Source organism: Dermochelys coriacea, chromosome 2, assembly GCF_009764565.3.
Source record: "Dermochelys coriacea isolate rDerCor1 chromosome 2, rDerCor1.pri.v4, whole genome shotgun sequence".
Classification (NCBI taxonomy): domain Eukaryota; kingdom Metazoa; phylum Chordata; order Testudines; family Dermochelyidae; genus Dermochelys; species Dermochelys coriacea.
Genome location: NC_050069.1, coordinates 254,666,225 through 254,691,438, shown reverse-complemented (window position 1 = coordinate 254,691,438; position 25,214 = coordinate 254,666,225). Strand labels below are relative to the sequence as shown.

Sequence of the window (25,214 nt, the reverse complement as noted above, 5' to 3'; positions counted from 1 at the left end):
CAATAATTGTTAAAACAGAAATCATATACACCACAGGCATATTCCCTATTTTGGCCTCAATTCAGAAAAATAATTGATTATGTGTTTAATTTTAAAGGGTAGCATATGCACTGGTACTTTACTGAATTGGGACCTATAAGAAGACTATAACAGACACAACAGTGTAACACCTGTCCAGCCATCTATCTTATAGTTCTGTAGTGGTGTCCAGCACTGTGCTGGATAAGCACTTTCAAAGTTAATTAGCTTGGTGTACCAAGTTCCTTAGTGGACTTCCTGGTATCTTCAGTTTGTCTGTTTTATGGTTATAGAAGTTCTATTTTGGGATTGTGTAATTTTTGCTTTTTTGCTTAATAATTGAAAACTGGTGCACTGTTGTATAGCCAGCACATTCCAAGGGATACTGTGAATACACAATAAATATCAATTCAATTCCATGTTGCTAACATGAATTTGGAACATCTCACATACATAGTGTCCACCCAGGAGTACTTACACAGGGCTATCAGTAATGAATTACTTATTTATTAGCCCCTAAAACCTTACCTATCCCTGGTTTGGAATATTTGATGTTTGAAGCTGATTCTGAGTATGCGTGGTGGTTACTTCTCATAAAGTTTAGTGTCCTCACAAGTTTCTTTGCAATGTTAGTCAAAGTCCATTGTGGCAATGGCTATGGAAAAAGTCAAAGGAATTCTGAGGCAGTGTAGGAAAATCAGGGCTGATGTTGTGAAGAGAAGTGAGATAAGGCAAAGGTGTATCAAGTCAAAGGAGATCCAGCCATGATGTAAAGAAAATGACTCTTTTCAGTGCAAAAGGATGGTTAGCGTTTTACCCAACAAAGAAAGGCAAGTAACACCAAAGCAAACCTATTGACAACTATCTGCAGTGTGGACAAAGTAGAAGCTATGGCAGTGGTGTTATGCAAGGAACAGCCACAAGTATCAGTTCAAGTCTCTTCATGTGTAAAAATGTAGAGAACAGAAAACTCAAATCTAGAGAGATTAAATTACAATGCAAGGAAAGGCACAATGTCAGTGATGCCAGAAGAAAAGGAGTACTTGTGGCACCTTAGAGACTAACAAATTTATTCAAGCATAAGCTTTTGTGAGCTACAGCTCACTTCATCGGATGCATTTCCACCGAATGCATCCGATGAAGTGAGCTGTAACTCAGGAAAGCTTATGCTTGAATAAATTTGTTAGTCTCTAAGGTGCCACAAGTACTCCTTTTCTTTTTGCGAATACAGACTAACACGGCTGCTACTCTGAAACCTGTCAGTGATGCCAGAATGTGCATTTAACTCTTTCTGTATTTTGGATGGGAGGCTCTTGGGTTTCTTCACAAGGTTTCCTCTTTTTTGCCTTCTTGCCCGTGTCTATCGAGTTTAAGACTTACAGCTTTTAACTACAGTAGAACCTCAGAGTTACGTACACCTTGGGAATGGAATTTGTTTGGAACTCTGAAACGTTTGTTAGTCTCTAAGGTGCCCCAAGTACTCCTTTTCTTCTTGAAACGTTTGTAACTCTGAACCAAAACGCTGTGGTTCTTTCAAAAGTTTTCAGCTAAACATTGACTTAATACAGCTTCGAAACTTTACTATGCAGAAGAAGAATGCTGCTTTTGGCATCATAATTTTAATGAAACAAGCAGAGAAAAAGTTTCCTTGCATGTCAAATCTTTTTTTCTTTACCTTTATTTTTTTTAGTAGTTTACGTTTAACACAGTACTGTACTATATTTGTTTGGGTTTTTTTGGTCTCTGCTGCTGCCTGATTGCATATTTTTAGTTCCAAATGAGGTGTGTGTGGTAGACTGGTCGGTTCGTAATTCTGGTGTTCGTAACTCTGAGGTTTGACTGTACGTAGAAAGCATTTTATTTTAGTGTGGGATTTGTTTTACCTGTACTCTTTTTAGGTTTTTAAGGATTTGTTGTGTACATTGTGACATTGGAACATAATGCTGACATCATGTCTTAATGGTTCGTGGTTGACAAATGCAGGCACTGGTGCTGAGACCTCTGCTTTTGGCTATCCTAAAGAAGGCTTGTTGCGTGTAACTGTGATCGAGGAAAGGTAAATGCTTACCAATATTAAGCAGGTGGAAGGGATTGGAGGCCTTACGGTTGGTAATGGAGTGTGAAACCTTTCACTTTTAAGTCCGTTTGAATCCAGCCCAGGCTAGTAGTTGATGAAAGTTCTAATATCTAATATTGACTGCGTGATGGTCTTAGTCCAGCTGTGGACTAGTGTCCCCATTACAAAGTGCACCACCACAATTGGCACCTTCATTGACAGACACAGGAGGACCTGACTGAGCAAGGAAAATGAATGATTTCTCCACTCCTAGAAGTGGTCCCTTTAGAGCAGGGTTGAACCACATTGGTGAGGTGGTTTGGGAGAAGTTGCATTGTTGTTCCCCAGGCGGTATCATTTCTGTGAATAAATGGGGCATCAATCTCCAAGATGCTGTCATAAGCACTATAATGTAAAACAAAAACTACATCAAAATGCCAATCAGTGTCCGTGGCAAGGAAACATGGATGAAAGTCTGGGGACAGCAGCTCTTATAAAATGAGGGAAGACAAAACATCAGTGAAAGAGTCTGGTCAGAATTCTATGGTGTCAGTAAAATGATACAACTTGTGTATCCATGTCAGTATGGAAGGTAGTCTGGGAGCGTGGTGGTATTGTTTACTATACACTTCTTATTTGCAAGCAGAAAAAATGTCATGTGATGGTGAGAGGAAATGCAGAAATAGTATTGTACAGAAACAACTTTACGACGTGAAAAAAGGAAGTAACAATTCCCAGCTATTACAAAGACATGCCGGTATAAAAAGCAAAAGAATATTAATGCAGCTCTATTGATGCAAAGTGTGACGGGACAAGGCCAGATGGCTATGGAAGAGTAGTGGGAGATAGATATATTAGCTCCAGGCTAAACAAATCCCTGGTACCAGGATAAGTGAAATGGCAGCTGCTCCAGGTCAATTAAGATACCTGGGGCCAATTAAGAACTTTCCAGAAGGCAGGGAGAAGGCTAGGTTGATTGGGACACCTGAAGCCAATCAGGGGCTGGTTGAAACTAGTTAAAAGCCTCCCAGTTAGTCAGGTGGGTGTGCATGTCAGGAGCTGTAGGAAGAAGTTGTGCTGTTGGAGAGGCTGAGTAGTACACACCATATCAGGTACAAGGAAGGAGGCCCTGAGGTAAGGATGAAATGGATCTTGAGGAAGTGAGGGCTGCTGTGGGGGAAGTAGCCCAGGGAATTGTACATGTCGTCATGTATCAACTATGGTAACTGACCTTTTAGAAACTATTAGGATCCGTGGGCTGGAGCCTGGAGTAGAGGGTGTGCCCGGGCTTCCCCCTCACATCTTTGCCCCCTGATTAATCCTTGAGACTGGGAGACAACAGAGACTGTGCAAGGAAGGATAACTTCTCCTCACCTCCCTTGCTGGCTTATGATGAAAATGGCTCAGTAGACTGTGATTCTTGTCTTTAGAGAAAGAAGGGTTACGTGAAGGGTCACCGTGAGCCTCTGCGGCTAGCAAAATCTGCCAGGAAACACGGGATCCACGGAGGCAAGGACAGAGCTTTGTCACAAAAGCTATAGTGTGCGAAAATATAATTGAAAGTCAGATGCCACATTTCTCCAATACAGAGATGCTTAAGAATGCAAATATCTTCTGCTCTGGTGGGAAAGGCAAGTCTAGAGACATAACTATAAACATGAGAAAGGACAAACATATGGTAATGCAATGCTAAAGGTCCAATCAAAATGCAGATGTTCACCTGAATAGTGCGTTTTTGTTTTTTTTAATGAATGTGTCACTCAGCTCATATAGTCCACGAGTTTCTCCTCTTGAAGCATAAGCTGCCCTTGGTATCCTTTTTGATTGCAGATTCCGGTAAAATTTCATTGTTACCGGTTGGTTTGCTTGCACAGCTGCATGAACTCAAATTGTTTTGTCCAGTGGTTTCCTGAATCTTGCAGGCTGCAGTCCATGTAAGACAATTGTGACTATTTGTTTAAAATGGAAAGTTTGGGACATCTGCTCACAGATAGGCCCATTTGTAAAATGTCAGTTTTTCCTTTTTTCTAGAGCGTATCCAGTCATAAAGAGAGGAAATGTAAAATGAGAACTACATCAAAATGCCAATAAAGGTAATACACAAAAGAAAAGAAACTAAGCTGTGGATGTCATGGTCGCCTTAGCTTTATACAAGTATTGATGTAACATTGTATAGTTCCTGAGAGGAAACATTGTCTTGCAGCAAAGGCACTGAACTCTGATGCTCAGCAAATCTGGGTTCAACTCCCAGCTCTGCCACAGATTTCCTGTGTGACTATGGGTAAGTGTCTTAGGCTATGTCTACACTTACAGTGGTATGTATAGTACAGGCACTACCCAGGTAGCTACAGGCTGTAATGAAAGGCTCTAGCAGCTGGGGAAAGGCTCTGGTGATGAGAAGCTGCCAGAGCCTTTACTTGCTGCCATAACCTTTTCCCACTGCTGGAGCCTTTCGCTGCAGCACAGAAAGGCTCCAGCAGGTGGAGGCAGAGAGACACTACGCCGTTAAAAATAACGATGTAGATGTGGGATGCGCTGCTTGGGCATGTAGAGTGTCTTATAGGTGTATATGCTCTGGGGGTTCAGGTATGTAGGGCACTCTCCTGTAGTCACTTAAGCTGTGCCTCCCCAGCTGCACTGCCATGTATACCCATGCTAGCAGAGCATGTAGTGTCTGTACACTACATACCATTATAAGTGTAGATGTACCTTTAAACTCAATGCCTCAGTTCCCATCTGTAAAATGGGGGTACTTCCTTTGACTCTCTTTGTCTGTCTTGTCTATTTAGACTGTAAGCTCCTTGGGGTAAGGACTGTTTCTGTGTGTGTGTGTGTGTGTGTGTGTGTGTGTGTTTTACCTAGAACAGGATTCCATTGTGCTAGTTTGGGGTGTTTTGAGTGGTACTGTGTTATAAGAAATTAATAATAAGCATTTGATTGATGTATGGAAAAATTGTACATATAAGAGCAATGGACATTGCTCTATGCCAGTCAAAATGCACTACAGTATCTAATGTTTTATTTTCATTTACAAAGAAAAGTAAGGAAAATATTGTATAAGTTCCATTTTTGCATGTGATTTATGTGTTTGTTTCTGTTTAGTGTGTTTTTTGTTTTCTTTAATCAAAAGCCTGAGCAGAGCTTTTTCATATGTGGTAGACAGCAATTCACTTATTCCTGGACCAGACTTTTATCCTATATGTAAAAGTAAGCTATTAAATATTTTTAAATGGCTATGACAGTCTTTGGATGATGACTCTTAGAAATGGTCAAAAATTTTCCAAAGGAATATTTTTCTATTGAAAAATGCTGTTTCATCAAAACCAAACTTCCCACATGTCAATTTTGAAGAAATTTTGATTTTAAAAAAAATAATGGAAAAAAACCCGTTAAGATCGAAATACTCAGTTTTGTATGCAGTGTTGTAGCCATATTGGTCCTAGGATATTAAAGAGACAAGGTAGGTGGACAAGCTTTTTAGCTACACAGAGTTCTTCTTCTTCAGGTCTATGTAAGCTCGAAAGCTTGTCTCTCTCCCCAACAAAAGTTTGTCCAATAAAAGATATTACCTCACCCAGCCTGTCTTGCTAACATTCAGTTTTGAAATTTTGGAAATGGAAGGTTTTGACTCCCCCCCATGACTTGTAGCTCTCTTATTACCCAAAAAAAAAAAAAAAGTTGACATTTTAAATGAAACATTTATTGACCTGAACTGAAATTTGTTTCAGGTGAAATTTTAAAAATTTTTGTGTTTGGACCAATTTGGAACAAACAAATGTTGTTTGGAAATGGAAAATGGAAATTCCAGTTACTGCACATCTCTAGTGATTATACATATTAACACGCACATTTTTTCTCACACCATGCCCCATAACTCAGGCATACTCTGAAAAAATATTAAAATAACACTAAAGAAAAGGAGTACTTGTGGCACCTTAGAGACTAACAAATTTATTTGAACATAAGCTTTCGTGAGCTACAGCTCATCTGATGAAGTGAGCTGTAGCTCACGAAAGCTTATGCTCATATAAATTTGTTAGTCTGTATTCGCAAAAAAGAAAAGGAGTACTTGTGGCACCTTGGAGACTAACACGGCTGCTACTCTGAAACCTAAACTGACACTGAACTGCCCGAAGAAAGCATGCTCAGTTATAATCCTATCAACTGGTATTTGTGGTTAGCAGGTTTATTATGGCAGTGCCAGTGCCTAAGGGCCAACCAAGAATGGGGTCTCATTGTGCTAGACACTGAACAGAGCAGTAGACAGTTTCTGCCCTGAAGAGTTTACAATCTGCATAGACAAGACACGCACAAGGTTGGAGGAATGGGTATAACACACAAGCCGAGTGATCAATATGATGGCAACAAACATCGTGTTATGCAATTTTTTCATCCTTTACTCTTATAATCTGTGTCATGAGGTCACACACTTCTGTATAACCCCTATAATATCCAGCACAATATTTTAAGAGTGCATTGATTTCCATTGAATGCTTGCAATAATAAAGTGAGCAGGATTTGGTCCAGAGTGGTTTAAATTACAGTAACAAAGCTTTCACATACTTGGGAGATTTCATTTTGTTTTCCTTCTTTTATTAAAAAAGAAAATAAATCTGCCATTTGAGATTGTAATGGGTTTGGTAGATGCCTCTATGTTGCTGTCCCTTTGGATCTGATCTGATTCCAAAGCAAAAAGAAAAGGAGTAGCTCACGAAAACTTATGCTCAAATAAATTTGTTAGTCTCTAAGGTGCCACAAGTACTCCTTTTCTTTTTGCGAATACAGACTAACACGGCTGCTACTCTGAAACCTGTCAGATTCCAAAGCAATCATTCTGGCCTGCCCAGTAAAAATGCAGTGGGTATTTTGTAGCTGTTACAATCCCTATAAAAATGTCCTGTTTAAGACATTACCCAAGGTGTACAGAAGTGAACTGAAGTATTACTCCGTGCCTTCTTCAAACATCATGGTGTGGTTTCCAATGTATTGTTCCCAGATCTCCTTGTGGACAAATCTGCTTCACATGTGGCCCCCAGAAGAAAGCCTGCAAATCCCACACTGGATGGTGAAATGCCTTCTCAGGCTCAGGTGCTACCACAAGCATAGTCGGAGCCTTTAAACTTACCCCTGCAGAAGGGGCAGAGTCTAGCTCAGGGGTGGGCAAACTTTTTGACCTAAGGGCCACATCGGGGTGCGAAACAGTATGGAGGGCTGGGCTGGGCTGGATAGGGAAGGCTGTGCCTCACCAAACAGCCTGGCCCCCACCCCCTTTCGCCCCTTCCCACTTCCCATCCCCTGACTGCCCCCTCAGAACCTCCCCCCATCCAACCCCTCCTGTTCCCCATCCCCTGATTGCCCCCCAGGACCTCCTGCCCCTTATCCAACGCCCCAGCCCCTGCCGCGCCACCTGGCACCAGACACGCTGCCGTGCTGCCTTGCATGAGCGCACAGCCCCGCCACTTGGAGTGCTGCCTGCACGGCGCATGGCTGCGGGGAAGGAGGGGCCAAGGGCTAGCATCCGGGGCCAGGAGCTCAGGGGCCGGGTAGGATGGTCCTATGGGCCGGATGTGGCCTACAGGCCATAGTTTGCCCACCTCTGGTCTAGCTGCATCTCCCCAGGAGGAGCACAGTGAAGAGAATGTGACTGTCATAATTCCTCCTGGTTTGCCCTTACTCTGGGGAGCAATTTGTTCCCTCCCCCCCGGCGCCCCCTTTTCAGGATGTAGCATACTTCCCCTGCTTGCCCGGCTACTTTTGACTGTGGTGAATGTGTAGGGAGGGTGGAGCCAGGGGTCTGCCCTTTCCCTACCCATTTGCCTACAGCTGGGAGTGCTGGGTGCACAGTGGGGATGGAAGATCGTATGCCCCTTACACTTCTTCCTGTAACTGCATAAGTTTGGGGCACAGTCTATAGGCCATGGTGTTGCTATCTGATGTACGGCAATGAGCACCTGTGCATAGAACAATCTGAACTACTTTCTGGAGGATCTGGATGGAGATGTCCCCATTTGATCTATGTTTCTTATTATCCTTACGTTACTGACATGACATATATGGAGACGTGGTGCATTGTTGCAAAACATATCATGTAAACGTTTAGTCCAAAGAGCTGAATTTTGCACACTAACCATATGTTGCTGTAGACAAAAGCAGGCACTGAACATGTGCAGTGGGTGACATAACTTGGGCTTTTAAAAAGCAAAGCAATGATTTGTTTTAAGGCCACAGTGCACATAAGAGCCCTGTCTACAGGAAATGATACCTTCAGCCTTCTGTGTTATATAGGTAGAAGACCACAGATGCTGGCTTCATGGCAAGCTGACCTGACCTAGTCAGAAAGCTGGATGGCCTATTGCATAAAGCTATTTTCCTCTGAAGGAGTTCCAGCCCTGCAGAGCAGGGACTTGTGGAGCACTCCTGTAAATGACCCTGATTATCACTTTCATAAATGATTCTGCATTTTCCAACCTAATGGGTAATGATGTGAAAGACACTGAACAAGATTTTTAATTATAGTAAATGGAATCTGTGCTCTCTAATCGGATTGCTGGATAGGTGGCTGTTATTCACTGCTAAAGGTTAAAACATTAAACTTCTGCTTGTCATCAGGCAGACTGTTTATAAAAGCACTGGCTAGTTGTTTGTTGTTTTTAAATTACCGACTCTTGTGGAAGCTCATAGATCAGTTTTCCAGTCCTGTCTGAATGTATCAAGTCAATAAGTGCAAGAGGATAGCAGCATAAGGCACAAATATCCATCATCTAATATGAATAAATCTGGGGTCAGTCATTTCGGGAGTGAACGAAAGGATCAGAACTTGTTGGTGCCTTGTGCTTTCAAAAAGGCAAACTTTAGTAGCACGCACCAGACTTGGTGTGAAATTTTGAGAGGTCGGAGTTAGGCTTTGTCTACACTTCCTGCCTTTTAGCGACAAAGCTGTGCTGCTACAGCTGTGCTGCTAAAAGGCACGCAGTGTAGCTGCTGTTTGTCAGCAGGAGAGAGTGCTCCTGCTGACAAAGCGCTGTTCACTCTGGTGCTTTTCATCGATAAAACTTTTGTCATTCCGGGGTGTGTGTTTTTTACTATTTTTTTAACACCTCTGAACAACAAAAGTGTTGCCAACAAAGTTCCAGTATAGACAAAGCCTTAGTGGGTGATGCTTTTCAAACACCTTCTTTCTCTTTCTCCTTCCTGATGTGTGCCTCTTTCCCATTGTTTTCTTGTTCTGGTCTGACTTGGGGACTGAGTGTCTGATCTCCCGCCTCCTTTGCACAGCTGCATCTTTAATTCACTGACTGTGTTTAGGCAAACCAGGTAGGACTTGTCGATAAGCACGTTTTTTGCAACGGTCGTGCATTAGTACAAACCCCCAGAATAAAGTGCTGGTGCAGCTTACCCTGGTTTTTAGAGTAAGCCACACTGCTGCAAATCATCTTTTAGTCTGGTGTCCCACACCTACACTAGGGATTTGCACTGGTGCAGTCACATTGATGCAAAAATCCACATTATAGACAAGCCCCAATTAACCTGTCATATGTTTACCTATTTGTAAAATGGGCAGCTTAGCACTTATCTATCTCACGGGGTGTTGTGAGGCTTAATTAATGGAGGCTCATAAAGTGTATGGAGATCTTGGATGAAAGACATTATATAAATGCTAATAATTCTTTGCCCCACTCCCCTATTGCTTTTTTTCTTTATTAGAATCAACTTGTCAGCTGCAGAGAAACTAGCACTCTGCTCTTGCACAAAAGCAACTTTGCCCACATTTCTTATTGTAGAGTGAAATTTATATTAATCAGAAGTGGCTCACACATAGCCTTGGAAATTAGACTAAAGGCCCACAATCGCTAGTCAATTTAACTCTCGGTATGCACCACAGGTGAAGTGTATTCATAAAGGAGCAAAGTTTTGCGAGCTGCTGGCAACATTTGTCTAGCGGAAGTTAGTTGCTGAGGAAGAAATTAGTTCATGTGTATTTAAAGATTGATCTCTGATGAGGGGAAGGGTACTTTTCTTGTCAGTCCATTTGGTATAATAGAAGCATCTCGATACTTATATGGACCCATTACCATAGTGTCTCAGCATCCTTGTTAAGGGTTCAGAGTTGCCTGCTGCTACAATATGGCTGAGATTTTTCCAAAATCTTGTCTTGATGGGATTTGGATGTCCTGTTCCAATATATTTTAATTATTCCCAGGCAACTTCGACAATGTCAGCCTGAATGTTGTGCCTTCAGAATGACCATTATTTTCTCTAAAACCTTTTCTATATAAACCTTTTGCCTTTGTTAGAATGTATTTGTTTATGCTGGTCATTTTGTGAGGCTTTAGAATAAGGAAATGGCAGGGAGGTTTGTTCATTTCAAGTTAAGGCTAAAGATGCCAGATTGATAGCCCTGAAAACCAAAGTCCATCCGCTCAGCTGGGATAGCATGAGTAGGTAAATTGTCTGTCAACGTACTGCCCAGTCCAAGAGCATCAGCTCTGTTCCAGGAGATATTGCTTACAAGGTACTTCATTTTTTTCAAGCCTGTTCAGTGCTTGGCCATTCTGCTGAGATTGCCAGTAAACCATCTGAAATGTGATGTGGAAACCTGTCCACAAGAACTGCACTGAGACCCATTACACATATGCCACCAGTGTTGACTTTGAAATATGGTCCTGGCTGACCATGACTGAAACACTGATCTCAAGGGATAAAGCAAATCTTTTAAGTCCTGATAGTCCCCACTAAGGATCTGATCCAGCTCCTGTTGACATTGATGGGTATTTTCCCATTGATTTCATAGTCATAAAATTTCAGTGGAAGCAAAATCGAAACCTAAGGCCCTGATTTAGCAAGGTATCTTATGTACATCCTTAGCTTTAAGCATGGCAGTAGTCCCACTGAATAAGTGCTTTGAATCGGGGACAAAGTGCTTAGGCTTTTCCATGATACTTATGTAGCTGTCGGAGAAACTCGAATGACAATCTCTCTTCATAACTCAAAAAGTTTTTTTTTTTTTTTCCTTAAAAGTTGGTATCCATCTGGACAGTTCAGTATTTTTGCTGATTTGGCTCCTAGGTTCCTTAGAGCCTGCCTTACAGAAAGCGACATACTGATTGCAGTTTTATTGCAGGAAGCAGGGGGATTTGGCTGTAACTTTTTTTTTTTAATTAAAGCTGTGTATTATTTATTTAGTAAGGATACTTTTAAGCTGATCCCGTGGAAATAATGACTCAAAGGGTTCACTGGGGAATCACTGCACGATTCCACACAGATCTCAGAGTTAGTTTGAAATCATCTATCAAATATGGTAAATAAGATTTGGCATTTTTGTAAGGTCCCTTTTAAAAAAGATATCTTTTTTTAAAGATTAATACCCCTAAATTAATGGTTTTAATATCTACCTAGACACTTACAATTTATAATTGCAAGAATGACTGGTTTTGCGCTCTGATTTTCCCACTGTCATTGGCTGACAGAAGAACTGGCGTTTTAGGTAGACTGCTACTTGAAGGCTGCAAAATTCTGTGAAGCAAACTGAGTAATAATTTTATAACTGCTGTTGATGCCTTGGACAAGAATGAACTATCTGTGGGGTTTCTGCAAATACGGGGTATGCTCTCAAGAATGCACAATTGAAACTCATGATGAATATATTTTTTTTTTACCCATGAGATCAGGCATTCTTTTTTCTGAGTGTCCAAACTCTGATGGTAGGTAACGTTATTTTTGCATTTACTGACAAATAGAAAAATTAGTAAATTAAAATAAATTCACTGTAAGAACAAGCCCCCACTAAAAACACAACAGAGAAACCTCCTATAGTGTTTAAAGAAAAAGAAAAATGCTTCTATTAATGATCACAGCTTGACTCTTCTGCTGCTAATTTGCAATGGGTTTGCATAGCTATGAAGAAGTATATCTATTTCATAAGGATTCTTTTACCTACTGAAAAGTTATGTTTGTAATAAAATGTAAACTGCACTTTTGCACAATTTAGGCACAGTTTTCCTCATTTAGGGCCTGATCCAAAATCCACTGAGTTTAATGCAAAGACGCTCCTTGACTTCAATAGGCTTTGGATTAGGCCCTCTGTCTCCTCCTATCCTGCCAGCACTTGTGCATGTGCGTAACTTTACATATGAGAATAGTACAAAAGTATAGCTGGGTTCTATAAAGAATTAAATGAGTTCAGGGATAGGTCCATCAGTGGCTATTAGCCAACATGGTCAAGGATGCAAACCCATGCTCTGGGTGTCCCTAAGCCTCAGACTGCAAGAAGCTGGGAGGGAGAGACTGGGTGGATCAATCCATCTGCTCTGTACTGTACGCTCCCCTTGATGCTATGATACTGGCCACTGTCCAATGCAGGATATTGGGCTAGATAGATCATTGGTCTGACCTAGTATGGCAATTATGTTCTTAAGTGCTATTGAACTCATTGGGTGACTTGTGTGAGTAAAGTTACTCGCCTAGGTTAGTGTCTGCAGGAGCAGCCCATTAGTATGTTTCACTGTTATGTAGAGTAAACTGATGCAACTTTCATTTTATATCCTTCAAGTCTTGCCACTGTGGCAAAGATGACTTCCCTTTAACTACTTGATCCTGTATTTTAATACAGGACTGTTTAAACTAACTGTCCTGTCATTTGTAGTTGAGACACTCATTGGTTGTCAGTAACAACACTTCCATGGTGCAGTTAATATTATGATACCCTATGCACACAATTATTTCACAAATGCATTTTTCTCCATTATAAATTGGGTTCTAATAGGTTAGCCTTGAACATTTATTATGGCTTTAAGCAATGCATTTCAATTGTCTTTAAAACATTTTTATAAAGAGATCTGAAGAGCAATGTCTAAACAATTGGTGTGAGGATTTTAGTATTTCAGCTATTTTCTTCTGTAGGCCCAATATTCAATGGAAAACACATAAAACATATCTGCCTTTGATTATTAAAGTTTAAAAACATTCATGGACTGGAATAAAGTTGAATCAGTTTTCTTATTAGTGTTTGAATATTGTGCGTTTTCTAATTGTGCTGATCAGAATCTCAGTATGGGCCCAATTGATCAGATTAAAGACCATTTTTATCAGACATTCAACTGGACAAAGAGCGGTACAAATAAAGAAATGAGGAATATTTTTTTTTTAGTCTGATCTACAATTTTAGCGTGATTTACAATTTAAATTACATACTTAAAAAAAAATCTATAGGAGTCACAAGTGGCTAGTGATTTTGGGCTGCCTCAATTTTTGAGTACTGAATTTGCAATACTTTAAAGAGGATGTGTTTTCAGGGGAAGATGCTCAGCACTTCTGGAAAATCAGGCTCCTTTAGGGTGTGACAAGATGGCCCAAAAATTGCTAGTTACCTTTGAAAATCTTGGCCTATGGAGTAGAGAGTTATTTTACCTCTGTATTTGACACTAGTGCGATCACTGCTGGAATATTCTGTCCAGTTCTGGTGGTCACAATTCAAGAAGGATGTTGATAAATTGGAGAGGGTTCAGAAAGGAGCCATGAAAATGATTAAAGGACTAGAAAACATTGATAGACTTAAAGATCTTAGTCTATTTAGCTTGACAAAGAGGAAGTTAAGAGGTAACTTGATTACAGTCTCAAGTATCTTCATGGGGATCAAATATTTGATAATGGGTTCTTCAGTCTATCAAAGAAACTGTAACAAGTAGATAAACTCAGACTGGAAATAAGTTGTTAAATGTTTAACACTGAGACTAATCAACCACTGGAACAATTTACTAAGGGTCATGGTGGATTCTCCATCACTGACTCTTTTAAATCAAGATTGGATGTTTTTCTAAAAGATCTTCTCTAGGAATTATTTTGGGAAAATTATTTGGCCTGTGTAATATAGGAGGTCAGACTAGATGATCATAATGGTCCCTTCCAGGTTAGGAATCTCTGAATCTATACAAATCTTCTACTCCCATCCCTCATACAAACACGCTAATATATTTTTATGTCACTGAAAAAGGATTGGGTGACCCGTCCCAGGATAACAAGCTATTTATTCCTTTTCATATGCTTGTACTTTTCGGTGCTGTTAGTATAAGTTTTTGTTATACTTTTTAAAAGAAAACAAACAAATGAAATTTGCTGGATGGATGTAAAAAAGGGCCATATATTTTGAAAGGTCTCTACCAGGCATTTTTCATGTCGCTCTTGTTTCTCTCCATAGTTTCTACTATAACACATTACTGGAAGCTTACAAGTACATCTAATATCCTGTGGTCTCCTCTTTTTGGCACGCAGCGATTGTTTGCATATATTTAGAATTAGAAGAGCATGGGCTTTTCACAATGCCTTTTAGATCCGGGGAGTGCTACAAAGTACTGAAGAATACAGTTGCCAGTTTTGGTTGGATGTATTCCTAGAGATTTAATCATGTGACAATCCTGGAGGGTTGGCAACCCTACTGAGGAAGAACCTGGGAGTGCAGGGACTGTGTGGGATTGTCCATTATGGCCACACAGCCACACTTCTGGAGCTCTGTTCGCCAGCCACATGATAGCAGTCTTCTGCACTGATCAATGGGAATGGTTCCAGCTGAGGTGGGAACAGAGGGCTCTTGTGGACATTTTTGAAAAGGGGGAAATCCTGCCTTTTCCTCTCTGGGTGTAGAGTTCCCCCTGGAAGCAGAATTGGTGTGATTCCAGTGCTGGAGCGTGTGTGTCTGTGTGTGTGATATTAAAGGGGGTATAGAGAGGATACAGTTCCCCCCTCCATGGAATGTGAAAATTGGCTTTGCAGGAGTGTCTATGCACAGTATATGGGGTGGAGGTGGAGCTGCCAGATCTGCTCCTTGATGGATCCTATTTGGTCAAATACTGTGGTGAGTACCTGGATGGATGAATCTTCTCCTTAAGGGGTTACTTCAGCATGGTGGTAGTAGCCCATCCAAAGCAGCTTCCCTGCCACTTCACAAAGTTGGGGGAACATTCCTTGGCCTTCATCCACCCACAGCTGATCTATCCAGAGCACAGATCTCAATAGTGTTATGGGAAGTAGCATTGGAATTTGAGCAATGATTGACTTGTTTGGAATTCATCTGATCTAATCCCTGTGCAGTGTGACAAGACTAATTTCAGTCATGAAAGTATCCCCAATAGAAGGGTTGATCAGAATACAGTATTATGGGTACTTTGCCGCTGGCTGTATAGTAATGGGAATAGAGTTAGGCCAATGGAGTGTGCTTTTTGGAATTGCATGCATGTGGGTTTACTTCAAATGGCTTCCCCGCAAAGGCCCCTCTCTCTTGTCCTGCTCACAGTTTGATTATTCTGTATGTCAATGTTCATCTCTACATACTGGTCCAAATTCACCACGTGTCACTAATTATATATATGCGCCCATTCAAATCCGTGGTATGATACCATTGCCTCCAGTGGGGTTACACCAGAGATGAGTTTGGCCTGTTGACCTTTATATCCTGTCAGAAAAACTGACGAGCTGTTTGTCTTTTCCTCTGTCTTGTAACAGCAGCTATCCACTCCCCAAAACTCAGTCTTTCCCAACACAGTCAGCACCTACCACAGCCTAATTAAATTCTGCCATTGACAAGAGACTACATGGACCTGATTTAGCCAAGCAAATCCTCTTAATTAAAAACTCATAGAACTTGAACACAAAAGCACGCTTACCTTCTCCAGCAATCTTTAAGGGATTACCAGGCTCCCTACCTGTAATTGTAGACTTGACCTCACTCTACTTAATACCCCCCACCACAATTTCATTAGAGAAGGCAGGAAGGGAAAGGGAGCAGCGATATCCATCCTCTGCTAAAGCAAGAAAGACAGAGCTCCTTTTCTCTCCTTGGCTTGTTTAGGCAGTGCTCTCACAGAGCATCCCTTATCTGTGGCTGTTTCAGGCTGTTCTGTTCATTCCCTCTGGGGCACCTGGCGTTGGCCACTGTCAGAAGACAGGATACTGGACTAGATTGGCCTTTGGTTTCATCCAGTATGGCTGTTCTTATGAGGGGAAACTTGGCCTCAGTGTCTGCAATCAGAGGGCTGGAAGTGTCTTTTCTAGAAAGCAAAAAAGACGGTATGGTATTGGGATCTGGCTGGCTTCTAGTGGAATAGACTAGACTCACTGGAATTTGGGTGTGTGTATCTTGGCAAAACACTCAGGGAGTTGAGCCCCTTTGAAGTGTCTATTTAGGGTTGTTTTATTATCTAGCCCATGCACCAAGGATGAGATGAGTTCAGGTGGCTGACTGTTGTTGTTGTTTTGGTTCTTTAGTTGAGCCCTGAACATTATAGGTGAAATCTTATAAGAGAGGGTTTTCTTTGATTTTTTTTTTTTCTGGTAAAACTCTGCTTTAATTTGTAGGGACTTGGAACCACAGCCACTCACATTTTGTTTATTTAAAAACATCTTCAAAAAAGGCTAAAAATGAGTCATATCTAACACAATTCTTGCATGCAAGAAAGAATTCCGTGCACACGTGAACAGTGCTCCTGAACTTTAGTTCTGATGCTAGAATTCTGGTATCAAATAGCTGTGGAGTAGCTGTCAGATGGAAAAGCATTCTGGGGATTAGCATGCAAATAAGGACACAAGTGTAGCACTTTGTTTTCAAATTTCTGTATTCAGTACTGCTACAGCAAGTGTCTCTAAACTGGAGCAGAGTTTACCCACAAGGCAGATTTACAGGAGTACTTCTTGTATACCTGTTTAACACTTTTAGGGCTCATCACTCTAATGCAGTGACCAGTCCTGTATGCTGCTATTTCACAGCTATTTAATGTCAGAGCGCTGGGGATAAAGTGTGAGGTGTAGCCCAAAGCTCATGGTGCAGCATGTGAATATATAGTTTTAAAATTGTTTTGATGAATTTAGTGCTGGTTAAAGATACCAACTTAATAGGTCTAGCAATTAAAATTCCTCTGTTCTGCCACAGTGCAGGCACATTATGGACATTGCAAGCTTCCAGACATTGCCTTATTGGTTTGTCTCTAGCCTGACCTGGAGGGACCAGAAGTGGACATTCTTGATGACCATCCATGCTTGGCCTACACTAAGAGGGCATTTGGTAATATGGACACTTGTACACTAGGAATTGGAATGAGAGCACAAACCTGCACAGTGCTTAGTGCAGTAAGGCCCAGTCTGGAGTGGGGCCTTTGGATACCATAGCAATACAAAATGGATGGTAACCCCCCAACCAGCTGCTTCCTGTGTTAGTGTTTTGAGAAGTCAGGGACAGGGGCGATGGTGAAATAATCATAAGTCACTAATGCATTTAATTACATCTGAGTGACAAGTAAAGAGTAACAAGTAAAAACTTGTGAAGATCAGACAAAACATTACAATGATGCTGAATTTTAAGGCCTTTTTTTGAGACTCTTTAAATACAAAAACTAAACGTGAAAGGATATGTAGCCCAATGTAACTAGTGACAATTCCCTAAACTAGGGAGAGGAATTAACAATTAAGGTATTACAAGGGGGTAGATATGGTTAAGAATAAAGAGATTAAATCCAGGAAAGGATATAATTTAGGATGAATGTCAGGAAACGTTTCTGGTGGACTAACACATTTGGTCTGACAGATCCAAAGGACAGAACCCCTGCTGTGCTGGGACAGAAAGAGGGGACATATACCTGATCTGTGGTCTAGTCATGTGGTGCACTTTGGGAAAAGGTGTGGCAGTGATGGCTACTCCTTCCCCTAAGCAATCCTATAAAGATCCTGACCCTTTGCCAGGGTCCTGTAGTTACTCCAACCCGAGCTTTCTCCTCTGCTCTCAGGATCTGCTCTCCCTGTCACCATGGATAAGGCTTCTTTAGTCCACATAGCCCTTCTCCGCTCCGTAGCTAGGACTCAATTTTGGAACTGTCAGGGGGGATCTATGTTTGCCTATGCAGCTTCCTAGGTCTTTCTCCAATTGTCAGTCAGCCATTGGTCCCCACCAGCTAAAGGGATGTTAGTGAAGCACAGCACATGTCTAGGGCCTACCTTAGCAATACCCTCGAGGGACTGATTGCTATGTGTCCCTCAGTTGCAGTTGGTGGGTTGAGCGGAGGCACTTCACAGATACCTCTGATGGTTCTCCTGGCCCCGTGAGATGTATGGAGCTGGAGAGCCCAGTAAACCAGCATAACGCCAACGGTGTTAGAGGCAGTTTTACTCTCAGCTCCATAAACTGCACTTTGCTGGTACACCATGCTGAACAATTAATGTAAGGCTGTGACAAAATATTACATCTAATTAATTATTGTTTATTATTTGTATTGCGGTAGCACCTAGAGACCTGGTCACAGACCAGACCCTATTGTGCTAGGCACTATGCAAACTCAGAACAAAATAATGGTCCCTGCCCCAAGGAGGTTACAATCTAAGTAGTAAAAGCTAATTACAGATAGGAGTTAGTTACCAGCACAATTGAAGGACATAAAATACAATTTTGAAAAAGTCATTAACAATGAGACAGGAAGTCACCATCTTAAAGGCTGGTTAGACTGGAAAAAATTGAGGTCCCACTAAAAATCTGACAGTTTCAAAGTTGTTTTAAGGTAAAGTCTATTTTTACAATATTTTCAGTTAATTTAATAGTCTACTAAATGTTCTGTGGAGCTGGTTAATATTTGTTGCACAAAAAGATTTTTCATTGAAAAAGGACCTTTTCCAGAAAGGAATTTTTTTGAGAAAAAAAATTTGCTTTATTTTTTTCCATTTTTTTGGCAAATGTTATAAAAATATTTTTGTCAGAATTTCCCATTTACTGAAATATATCCACACCTTAATATCTTAGTTTAGGTTTAGTAAATGAAAAATTCTGATAACCATTTTGATAACATTTTATATAAAACCTTAGAGAAAAAAATTTCGCAAAAAAATGGGTTCATTACAAACATTTCCAAACAAGCCTTTGACTGCCAAATGCTGGGACTGGATGACACTTACACTTGATAATTGCTGTGTTCTGGTCATTCCCTTTGAAGCATCTGTCATTAGCCACTGTCGGAAATGGATTACTGGGCAGATGGACCATTGGTCTGACCCAGTATGGTCATTTTTATATTAACATCAACATTTGAAAAATAGGTTTTCATTTTTCAATCAGCAGATTGATTAGCTTAACTAAGATTTTGTGAACATACAACTTTTGTAAAAAATAGATTTTACCTTAAAACAGCTTTACAGTTGTCTACTTTTCACTGAGTTTTTTCTTGAGAACTTAATATTTTTCATTTCTAATGTATCTCCATGGAGTTTGATGACCTGCTGAAATAAAATACTGTAGCACTAATGGTGAATGGCAAAGCAAAGTGCTCTATTTTTGCTTCTCGATTAGGAATAAGACAACCTTAAAGGCTGTGTTTCCACAGGGGAATTCAAACATTTTTGACTGGTTCATCTATATTGGGTGCACTGGTATTGATGAGCCACTGGCTGCTGGCACTGTTTTTTAAAATTTTTGTTCAGTAACCCTGCTGAGAGCAGATCTATAGTACACAGCTGTGACGGCCCATCTGTGCTAACAGTGATGGGAAATCCCAAGTGTAGACGGAGCTGAAGGTTTTTTTTAAATGTTTTCTTTTTGTTTTTTATATTAGGAATATCACATCTTGATTTTCCTGTTTGGGTTGGAGAGCTTTTCTTACTGCTCAGGTAATCGTGGTATGTTGGGATGGTGCCAAATTATTATGAATTGCTGTGACTGTTATGAATGAATGTGATGAGCATGAATTCGGTATTGCTTGGTATTCCTGAATTTGCAAGAGGATTCTGGGAGCAGGATTCTCTTAGCATTAGATACATGATGTGGAAAATTACTAGAAATGCTGAAACTGCATTTGAATGGTTAATATAGGCTCGATCTGCATGTATGTTTCAACATCGAACTTTGGAGGAACCAGCTCACCAAAGTAAAGAAGACGTAAAATCATGGGATTGATGGGGTTGGTACAAGCTGACCTCTAAATGGCATCATGCTAAGAGCTTAAGTGAATGATTGATGAGAGGGTAAATGTTGACTGAGCTTTGGTCTGTGTCTGCTTTGCAGGCCCTTCTAAAATATTAATTGGAGAAAACCAGTAATGAATGCCCACAGGGCATATTTCTGGGACATGTGACTCCTTTGGGAACAAAAAGGTATAAATGCTAAGCAAAGTAAGTTTCTTAGTTCCCCAGTTAACATCTGAAGAGGTTCAAGACTGTGAGACAGAAGTCCTCTGGGTAACCTAAACCCTGCTTCGGGTGACACTTGACAGACCAAGTACTTGAGAGGAGAAAGAAGAGAAGAAAAGTCTCCATCTAGAACTGATAGTTATACCTGCTTTGTTTGCTAAACAGGATACTGTGAAAGGCCAACATAATTACTGAGGGTTTATGCTTAGGGAATTGAGGCTTATTAAGGAGCGTGTGTTATGTAACCTTTACTGCTTGTGTGATTCTTTCTCCAATAAATTACTATGCATTAAGCATATTGTTTTTCAAATTTTCACTGGTCCTGGTAACTCTCTGCCCAGCTGTGGGACGTTAAAGATCCATTTCAACATGGTGCTGTAATCTAGTTCCTCCAAAGATCTTGCAGAGGTCTCTAGCCAAATGGGGGAAATCAGGACAACCTGGTATTTCTCACGTAATAAACAGATGAGAAGAAAATTGAAACAAGCAGCACTGCATTTGAGGACATCTGTAATGAACTGGGAAATACCAGTATTATTTTGTCTGACTATGGTGCATACCTGTGTGTGCTTATGATGGGTTACTTGTTATGGAATTGGATCAAAAGGGATTGTGAGGGGAACCAAGCAGGAAAGATGGAAAAAACGGCCTAAATAAGGAGTACTCCAACAAACGCTGAAACAGAATAGCCGGGGTATAGCTGGAAAAAGGTGACACTTCCTCCACCCCAACCCTGGTGATGCAGCTGTTTTGTCACACCTGAGAAGAGAGCGAACAAAGGAAATGCTAAACCATTATGGGACACCTGGACCTAGCAAAGAAAGCGGGAGCTGGGTGAGCTAAGAGGACATATCTACACAGCAGCTGGAAGCGTACTTCCCAGCATGGGCAGACAGACACACACGAGCTCTGTTCAAGGTAGAGCATTAAAAATAACAGTATGGCTGCAGCAGCACAGGTTACGCTGAGCTCAGGCTAGCCACCCAAATACATACCCAGGGGATTAGGCGGGTTTGGGCTTGGGTGGGTAGCTCAAGTTATCATCTGTGCCCCTGCAGTCACACTGCTATTTTTAGTACTGTAGCTCCAGCATAGCTAGCATGTGTCTGTCTGATCGTGCTGGGAAGCATGCTCCCATCTGCTGTGCAGACATACCTCGAGAGGCTGCCAGTGAGGTGTCATTGAGGCCTGACAGGCTGGCAAGGAAACGCACAGAGACAGAGCCTGCTGTGAGAAGGACAGTCTGTTTCTCTCAGCTAGAGATGGGCTGAGGGGCACTTACAAAAGCTGGCAAGGAAAGATTAAGGCGTAAGATAGACCCATGCGTATATGCATTTTATTGTTTTTACCCTTTGCTCCATGTGCTTTGTACCTATGGGGGAAGGAATACATGCAGCTTCATCTGGAAGACAGTCTTTTGGGTCACTTTAATCAAAATCACTGGTCATAGGCTCTTGGAAGGAAAGGGCTGACAGGTGCCAAACACAGTTGGGCCTGTTGTATTAACATAGGTAGGAAATGAGGGCTGAAGTTCAGAGACCCAGTCCTAGAGTGGTTGAATCATGTGGTTCTCCCAGATCGAGGTGAGGAAGCCAGGCCTGTCCCTGAAGGGGTGCACTCAAAAGGGTCGGAAGGGGGTAAAAGGTGCAGTTCGCCAGGTAACTGTGACAATGTCTTTATGTAATAAAGTACAGATGCTGTAGAGGGGTGACTGACCATTCATTTCTATGTTTTCATTGAGCTAAAATCTCAAAACTTTGTACCCTCATTCATGATAAGCTGCACAATCTTGGGGGAGGAACCTACATCTGAATTTTGGCCTTTCCAGAAGAGGTCAGTAGACTTGTAGTGGATTTCAATTGTTCAGGTATCTTATTGTGTTAGTCTGGGGATAGTCCTTTCTTATAGGATGATAGTTACAGGTTCAAAACAGCACATTCCTAAGTATTTTTTTTATCATCATAGGTCATCAGTCTAACAGTTAAAAACTATGAGTTTCTTGTATGTGGAGGTCAGTTTGGGTCTGAGGGTGCCAGTATGGACAAATGAAGATCCCCAGAGGTCACCATTTATATTTATCAGGTTTTAGCCAAGGAAATAATTTCATAATGATAGTACTATTCTATTATAGTATTTTTCATTCATAATTATATTTATCCAAGCAATTGGATCTTTATCGCAATTATTTTGGTGCGGAAACTGAGGCACAGAAGTGTGGTGACTTGCTCAAGGACACAAAACAGATTAGTGGCAGAGCTGATACTGGAATCCAGGTCTCCTGGCTCCCAGTCCAGTGTATGATCCATTGGACTGCATTTTGTGGCCCTGATTTTTTCAAAGACTTATTCACATTCTTAAAGTTAAGAATGTGAATAGTGTCAAATGAGTACAATGGGACGACTAGTGCTTAAAGTTAAGCATACGTCAAATCTTTAGGATTAAGGTCACTACAGGCAGTGACCCAAACAGGTGCATCCACCTGTAGTATGAACTGTCAACTGGAATATCCTCAATGAACTGTAAAGAGTACAAACAAAAGTAGCTGTAATGGATTGCACCCCTATATTCACACCCTACACACCATTGTAATAAACTTTGTACAAAATATGCCTTGTAAGGTATTGTTTGAAAACTAATAACTCACTGGTCAATAATATCATGATGAAATATGTATAGCAACATTATATGTAAAGTTATGAATTCCCCCAAATGATGATGGTGGCACATGTTCAACCCACATAGCCTTGATTAGGCTGGACTGACCAAGCAGGTCCTAAAGAAAGGAATGTGCATTTACCTCAATTTACATGTATGTAGTAAACAAGGTCCTTGAAACAGCAAGAGGGAGACAAGGCAAATCTGCATGTTAGCAAACAAGAGCATGAAGCCTCTTTCCCAACAGGACTCCTTATCTCTTCCTCAAAGCAGGAATGAACTGTAACAAGGGCTAACCCTCAGGAAAATGCATTTCAAAGGGGAGTGAACTATAAAAGAGCATGGTAAAACCCCAAGTTCGCTCCCTATCCGCCTCTCTTTTCTACTTAAGAAGACAAAAGAACAGTCTATTGACTTGAGGAGCAGATCCTGATCTGAAATTTGGTCAGCCCTGTATCTGGAAGCATGTGGTAAGAACTTCACCTTGAACCCTGTCTAGTTTAAGTTTGAAAGCATTTTATCTTTGTTTCTCTTGTAACCATTTTTTACCCTAGTGCCTTATACTTGTGCTCATTTAGACGCTATATCTTTGTAGTTAAATAGACTTGTTTTATTCTTTAATTATAATTAATTCCATGTTGTGCATTGTTTGGGTATCTTCATTTAAGGTAGCAGATTGTTGTATGTTGATCCCAATAGAGGGACAATGGACCTAATATATCTGGACTGTCTAGGAGAGGACTGGATGGTGCAAAACACGCATTTTTGGGGGAAAACCTGGGACTGGGAGTATGTTATGGTCACCCTGCAAGTAGTAACCAAGATTCCTGGAAGCCAATTTGTGGCTGGTATGTGCTAATAGGCTTCTGGGGTCAGAGTTGCTGGACCAGGGCTGTGGCTATACACAGACACTCAGGGTGTGACCTGTATGCTGTTTGTGAGGAGCCCAGGTTGGGAGCTACAGACACCAAGCATTGTGAGGCACCCCAGATTTAGGGTAAGTGGTCATAGAACACTTCACTGGTCTGGACTGCACCCTGGAATGTCATAGCAGCTTCTGGGTGTGGCTTCACAATTCACAATTAATCTGTCAGCCTCATAACAATCAAGTGTCTCTTTCAGTGAATGGAGAGAATGAAATAGTGACAAATATTTCTGAAAACTCTCTTGTGAAGATTCATATGTCTGCATGTAATACAAAAAAATAGGAAATATAATACAGACATTTAATAAGTTTCATTTTGTGCAGTGATTTGTTTACAGTGCCTTAGTTTCCCTTCAAGTAATTGTGAGCACTGACCCAAGGACTATTGAAATCAAAGTCATCTTGCATGGGAAAAGTATGAAAGTACAGTATGATCTGTAGATCTACTGAATATCCCTAGGCCGGTGATGGATTCACTTACTTTTTCCAGTCAGGAGAAATACATCTTAATTTATTAAAGCCCAAATGTGGGGCAAAAATATAGAATGAGGGACACACAAAACATACTCATTCAAGAAACTCAGCTGTGTAGGATTTATTCATTTACTGTTAACAATGCTTTTCTGTAAACCACAATTTCATGATTGTTTATTTCTGAAATGTTCAACAGGTAAAGTGAGGGGGATCCCAAATGTGAGAGGAGCGCATGCAACTTGGGCCTGCCGTGGAACTCGCTTGAATACGAGTAATTTTACCAGGTGTCCCATATTCAGCATGGGGAAATATGGTCACCCTAGTAAGTGGTGTAAGCTATACCAGCAAAAGCACTCTTGAGTCAGTATAAGCTGTACCTGTGTTAAGGGGAATTTACCAGTTAACATTTCTAGTATAGACAAGGCCTAAACCAAGGGACGGTTGATTGGTATGTCAGGAGTCTTTGCCACAAGGGGCCACAACAATGGTTCCCGTAACCCACCCAGCAATATTGTTAATCTATCCAACTATACTCTTAGCCTAGCAGAAGAATCTGTCCTATCTCGGGGCCTCTCCTTTTGCCCCTCAACCCCCACGAACATGATACAGTTCTGTGGTGACCTAGAATCCTATTTTCGACGTCTCAGACTCAAGGAATATTTCCAACACACCTCTGACCAACATATTAACCCACAGAGACCTTCCTGCCAACACTACAAAAAGAAGGATTCTGGCTGGACTCCTCCTGAAGGTCGAAACAGCAGCCTGGATTTCTACATAGAGTGCTTCCGCCGACGTGCACGAGCTGAAATTGTGGAAAAGCAGCATCGCTTACCCCATAACCTCAGCCATGCAGAACTCAGTGCCATCCACAGCCTCAGAAACAACTCTGACATCATAATCAAAAAGGCTGACAAAGGAGGTGCTGTCGTCATC

At 41.1% G+C, this 25,214-nt stretch overlaps 1 protein-coding gene and 1 long non-coding RNA gene across 3 annotated transcripts in view; both read left to right on the top strand.

Moving 5' to 3' along the window:
- DPP6 (dipeptidyl peptidase like 6) overlaps window positions 1-25,214 on the top strand; it is an 868,888-nt gene that overhangs the window by 105,913 nt on the left and 737,761 nt on the right. The gene's annotated exons all lie outside the window — the stretch shown is intronic.
- LOC122459055 lies at window positions 3,840-8,861 on the top strand. The gene is made up of 3 exons (XR_006279487.1): window positions 3,840-4,008; window positions 4,108-4,167; window positions 8,360-8,861. It is a non-coding gene; the product is annotated as an uncharacterized LOC122459055 (long non-coding RNA).